Source organism: Octodon degus, unplaced genomic scaffold, assembly GCF_000260255.1.
Source record: "Octodon degus isolate 3935 unplaced genomic scaffold, OctDeg1.0 scaffold00021, whole genome shotgun sequence".
Taxonomy (NCBI): domain Eukaryota; kingdom Metazoa; phylum Chordata; class Mammalia; order Rodentia; family Octodontidae; genus Octodon; species Octodon degus.
The window spans coordinates 15,203,365-15,208,796 of record NW_004524597.1 but is presented as its reverse complement, the minus strand read 5'-3'; the positions used below and the strand labels follow the sequence as shown (position 1 = coordinate 15,208,796).

At 53.5% G+C, this 5,432-nt stretch overlaps 1 protein-coding gene across 3 annotated transcripts in view; it reads right to left on the bottom strand.

Moving 5' to 3' along the window:
* The window catches only part of Tmem211 (transmembrane protein 211), a 12,465-nt gene extending 12,251 nt beyond the window's left edge, over positions 1 to 214 (bottom strand). For all 3 annotated transcript variants that reach the window (XM_004628167.2, XM_023711680.1, XM_023711681.1), the window contains exon 1: positions 97 to 214. The gene's annotated coding sequence lies outside the window, so the exon portion shown is untranslated. The remainder of the gene's footprint in view (positions 1 to 96) is intronic.
* Positions 215 to 5,432: the final 5,218 nt, after the last annotated feature.

Here is a 5,432-nt window from a genome sequence, read left to right as displayed (position 1 = left end):
TGAGCCCAGCTGGATAGGACACCAGGACTCCTGTCCCCTGAGACCCATTTTGGCCCCTGGACTGCAGGTGGCTCTCCCCAGCTTCCTCGGCCTCACCTGGAAGGCTCTTCCTCCTCGAGCAGCACAGGTCAGGTGAGACCCCTCCAGCACAGCTCTCCTGCTTAAACTTGCGCTTCAGACATAAGTCTGTGATCCCTAAAAGGTCTCTTTCCCTTTGAGAGGACTGTGCAGGTCGGGGAACAAAGCTGTAGCACGTGACAAATGTGTTTTCTTTCTCTGTTCCTTAAATCAACAGCCTTGTGCTGCAGGTGGCTCAGTGGGCTGGGCCAAGAAGGAAAAGCCAGGCCCGGAGGGGGCTGGGGTGAGGAGGGCAGGGTGTTGCCTGGGTAGGGGGCAGAAAGAGGGAGTGCTGGCCCAGGGTTACACACAGGTGCGGGAAGCCTGGCCGCTGTGGCTGTCTGCCCTCCTAATTCTACTGCAGGAAGCTGGCTCACACATTTTCCTGTTTCTCCCAAGGCCTTCCTACGAGCTGCTAGCTTCCCGGATCAGGCTCCGGGTCTTAGGTGTCTTTATCCTCAGCATCTAGCACCTGACTTGGCAAAGTATGTGCTGCTTCTACTGTATCCGCTTTTGCTGCACACAACAGGAGGGCAACTCGTACTGGCTCAAGCAGACATGACAATTTATTGGTTCCCGTAACTGGATCTCCCTTCTTTTCTCTCTCCCCTTCTCCTGTTCTCTCTGCTGAGTTTTCTCAGGCAGATTCTAACAGTGTTTGCCACCGAGAGCCCCAAGCTCACATTCTCAATCTCGGAAACCCCAAAGTAAATACAGCTCATTTACTCTGTTACATATTTCCAACAAGAATTGCACTGATTTAGGCTCACTGAACGAGATGCATTCCCATTGGACAAACTTGGGTCACATGTCTATCTGTGAGCCAATCACTGTGGCCATGGAGACAGGCTGCTCTGATTGGTCAGATCCACTTCCTGTGTCCTGGAGTTGGGGCTAAAGTGTGAGTTTGGGGCTAGAGTAGGGGTGTCATGAGGTCCATGCACCTAGAACCTCTTGGACTGTGGGCGGAGGATGGGTTCCCAGGAATAAAACTGAGGTGTTGTTTGCGGAGGAGGGATGGATCCCTGGCTGGTGAGAATAAGAGTGTCACCCCAGCACTCAGGATCCAAGTTAGGTGCAGAAAATCTGGAGTGAAGCTGGAAACACAGGCCCAGCTTTCCACTCTGCCACCTGCCCTCAGTGTGGCCTAAGTTACAGCACCTGTGCCTCTCTGGGCCTTAGTTTGTCCACTTCTAAAATGGGAGCATCTGAAGTAGGTGGTTGTCAGGGATGTCCCCCAACTCTGTTTGTTAAAACAGGGTCTCCTCAGGCTAGGCCACTAGGTAGCCCAGGTTGGCCTCGAATTCGCAGCAGTCTTCCTATGTCAGCCTCCCATCTGTTGTGATCACAGCTGTGCACCAACGCACCCCGATTCATCTATTAATTTTTTTTTCTTTCAATCAACATTTATTGAAAGGCTCTGGAGAAACCTGGTTCCCAGTTCTGAGGTTCTGGACCTGAATCAGCTTTGGTGGACACACCTTTTCAGGCATGCTTGCCAGGTCTTTCCAGGCCATCAGCAGTGCTGGCTGCTGTCAACACCCATTACTTCCCACTGCACGGACATAGCCTGTGTCATGCCCATGGTCCGACACGTAGCTGCTGCCCAAGCTGACCTGGCCTGAGCCCTTGAGGGAGGCAGCTCTGGGTCCTTTTTTGCTCTCTCAGGTGAGGCTTTGAGCAGGAAGGGTTTCCCTGTGGCTGCCAGCAACACAGTTGCAAGGAACTCCAATCCAGATGCAAGGAACAGCTGGGTCTGACCGTGACCAGTGCAGACAGGAGGCAGAAGGTGCCAAAGAGGACATTCTTGCCCTTGTCCCTGAAGTGATCACCTTCATGGGACTTCTCTGGAGACACCCCGAGTGAGTGAAGGAACCCCCACCTGGGTTTTCTTGAGACTGTCTGGCCAGTCCTGTAGGGCATGTCTTGTACTGGCTCTCTTTTCTTTGCTGATTCCAAGTTCCTTTTCCTTCAAGTCCCTTGCTGGGCTGAGATTATATTCCCAGTAAAACATTGATTACCTCAGATTTGTCTGTGGTTCTGTTTTCCAGGGGAGCCAGCCTGAGCTATTTGATGTGTGGCCTTGAGCAATTTACTTCACCTCTCTGAGCTTTAGATTCTTCACCTATAAAAAAGAACAAATAGGCCGGGGAGATGGCTCAGTAGAATAAGCGCTTCCCAGGCAAGTGCAAGGGCCTGAGTTCAATCCCCGGTTCTGCAAAAAAAAAAAAGACAAACAATAGATTATCTCTCATTGGAGGGTTGTGGCATTTTATAACACAGCAAGGCAAAGCACTTGGCTTGCTAAATGAGTTTCATTAGTACCATTACCGTCAGCCAGGCACTGGGTCAGATCATGCGAAAACATCTATTCGACACTGAATTCCATGAACATATACTGAGTGTGAGCTCTGCTTGGTGCTGCCTCTCTGCTCTCGGGGGGACTCAGTCTAGCAGTTAGACAGAGGAAACAGGTGACTGCACTGCAGTGTGGTCCCCGCATGGCGGGACTTGAGCATCTCCTCCCACCCACAGGTACGGGGGTGGGGGTGGGGTGGGGCATCCGATGTTAAAGCTGAGGCCCAAGGGACGTGGAGTCATTGCCCAGATGGTAGCCAGGCAGAGGGTGGAGTATTTCTGACTGGGGCTGGGCCTGGATAAAGGTCTACTGTGGAGGGGAAACATTTGGAAGAACACACTGGCTGTCACTCAAGAAGTAGGGAATTTACAAGAAGACATAGTGGATAAAAAATCCACCCCCAGGAATGCAGAGTGTCTGTGGGGTCCGAAGCGATAATGGCCAACCCAGTAGCTTGGCCACATGCGATTATTTATATTTAAATCAATTAAAACTACGATGTGAAATTCAGTCCCTCGGCTTCCTGGCCACTTCGCGAGTGTTCAGTGGTCACCTGGGCCAGTGCTGGACGGTGCACATGTGGTCTGCATCACTGCAGAAATGCGGCTGCTCAGAGCTGCCAGGCAGGCGCGCACATGCTGCCTCATCAGGGCAGGCTTCCTGGAGGAGGAGGCAGAAGATGGCAGGGATAGTTTTTGGAAAGTACCTGAGTGGCACTGCCCTGTAACTTCAGGAAAAGAAAGCCAGGGCAGGGAGTATTGGTGGCGGTGTCCATTCTGGAACCAATGCGGAACGTGACACCTCTTTGGGTCAGGGTACAATCTTCCGGTGTGTGCCTCCTGGCGGGCTCCTCACCTGGGCAGGAGGATGCAGGAATAAAGAGGAGCCAGCCGAGACGGGGCTGAAACAGGAAGTCCCGCCCCTCTGGAGCCAAGGGTACTCTGGGAGTTGTAGTTTAGCACTTCTGGAATTTCCCCGCTCAAAGGTTGACAGTGGTTGAACAGCTGCCACTCAGCAGAATGCGGTCACCATTGGGGTCACGTCTGTGCTAGGGGTCTCTGAAGAGGGTGAGGTCATGGGAGGATGGAGGTGAGGTGGTAGCGACAAAACTAAATTGGCTAGGAAGCATGGAGAATTCTGTAAAGAGACACCCTCCCCCTCTTGCATTCTGGTTCTTTGGGAGGTTCCTGGGAGCAGGAGGAGAGGTGGCTGCCACGGGCTGGCCTTCATATATTCAGACTCTAGAGAGCCCTATGGTGTGCCCAGCCCTGCACATGCCCTGGGGACCAAGCGTGAGCATAGCTTCCCCAGGAGGCTCTCTTCAAAGACGAGCTGATATGATTAATGATGTGCTCCACGCATAATAACTATACTACTTAAACATGGATTTTGAGAAATTTTAACTTTTTTCCCCTTTCAGTACTGGGAATTGAATCTAGGGCTCTTAGCACTGAATGACACCTTCTCCCACCCTTTCGTTTTATTTTTTTCAGTGAGACAGGTCTCACTAAATTACCCAGGCTAGACTCAACGAGCGATCCTTCTGCTTCAGCTTCCCTAAGTGCTGGCATTATAGGCATGCAACACCACGCCTAGTGATTTTAACTTTCATTCCAGTCATCCTGGGTTGCCTGCCTCCAAGACCACTCTGTGGGAAGAGGTTCTATGTGAAGGTCACTGAGATTGGTCCTGGTGATAACTGTGCTCATGATATCCAGGTGACCAAGGAGGACAGCTAAGGCTTGGCCTCGCTACTCTCTACTTCTGGCTTTTGTCATGGTGAGCAAGTCTCTAGGGCAGCCTCCGTAGCTCCCTGGGACAACAGGGTCCGGATGGTGATCCCTAGCGCAAAGAGGCTGCTGTGGGAAGGGTCAGGTGGGCTCCTCTTCTTACAGCACCTACCACATGAGGAGACCAGAGCAAGAGAGCACCTTCACAGTCCTCCGGAAGCTACATGTGCTGTTCCTGCCTTTGTCTCTTCAACTTTATTGCCGTCTAACTTACAGTAAAGGCGCAAGTGATACCTGGTCTTTCAGGTACTCAGTCTCCGTAATTTCCTTAGGAGCACACACCATAAATTTAATTCAGTTTTCTGGTGCAATTATTTGCACAATGTCTGTAAGAGCCACAAGGGTCTAGATCCTGGCAGCTGCTTCACTGCTGTATGCCCAATGGGTAGCATACAGTAGGTGGTTAGCAGATAATATATGCTGGGAGGATATGGTGGTGGGCGCCTGCCCTCCCAGCTACTCGGCAGGCTGAAGCAGGAAGATCACTTCAGCCTAGGAGTTTGAGGCCAACCTGGACAATTGGACAACATGCTGGAAAGGCTGTTTAAATATGAATGAACAGGCATTTCCTCTTCCAGGGACAACTTCCTGCGATTCTCTCAAGTTGACCACAAGTCTCTAGACTCAGCACGCCCCCTCCCACACCCACACATAGGCCGAAGACTTCCTGCACAGCATGCGCCCCCCCCCCCCAAAAAAAAGAGCTGGGTGCAGCCACCACAGCTCGCCACGAGGGGCGCAAGAGACCTTGCCGGCTCCAGCGGTCCAAAGAATTGGACCGGTCCTCACCCATTGCCTGCTGGATTCCGGCTGCCCGAGGCCCTGAGGGCTTGGACACAACGGCGGGTCGGTGCCCATCGCAGAGCACCCAGGCTGGGGTCTGGAGATGGGCTCGGGGATGCAGGGGCGGGGGGCTGTGAGCCACGTTCCCGGTGGACGCGCATTTCGAGGGCAGGCCAGATCCCCTAGGCAAACTCGCGACCTCTGACCCGCTAGTGGTCCCTCGGTCAGCAGTACGGGCGGGATCTAGTGGCCACGCTCCGCCCTGGGGCCTCCGCGCACGCGCCGCCGGCCGAGGTTCCCATGGCGACAGGGCGCTTCCCGCCCGAGGCCCCGCCCCCAGCAGGCTAGGCTGCGCGGGCCGCAGCGGGGCAGGTGCGGCGGCT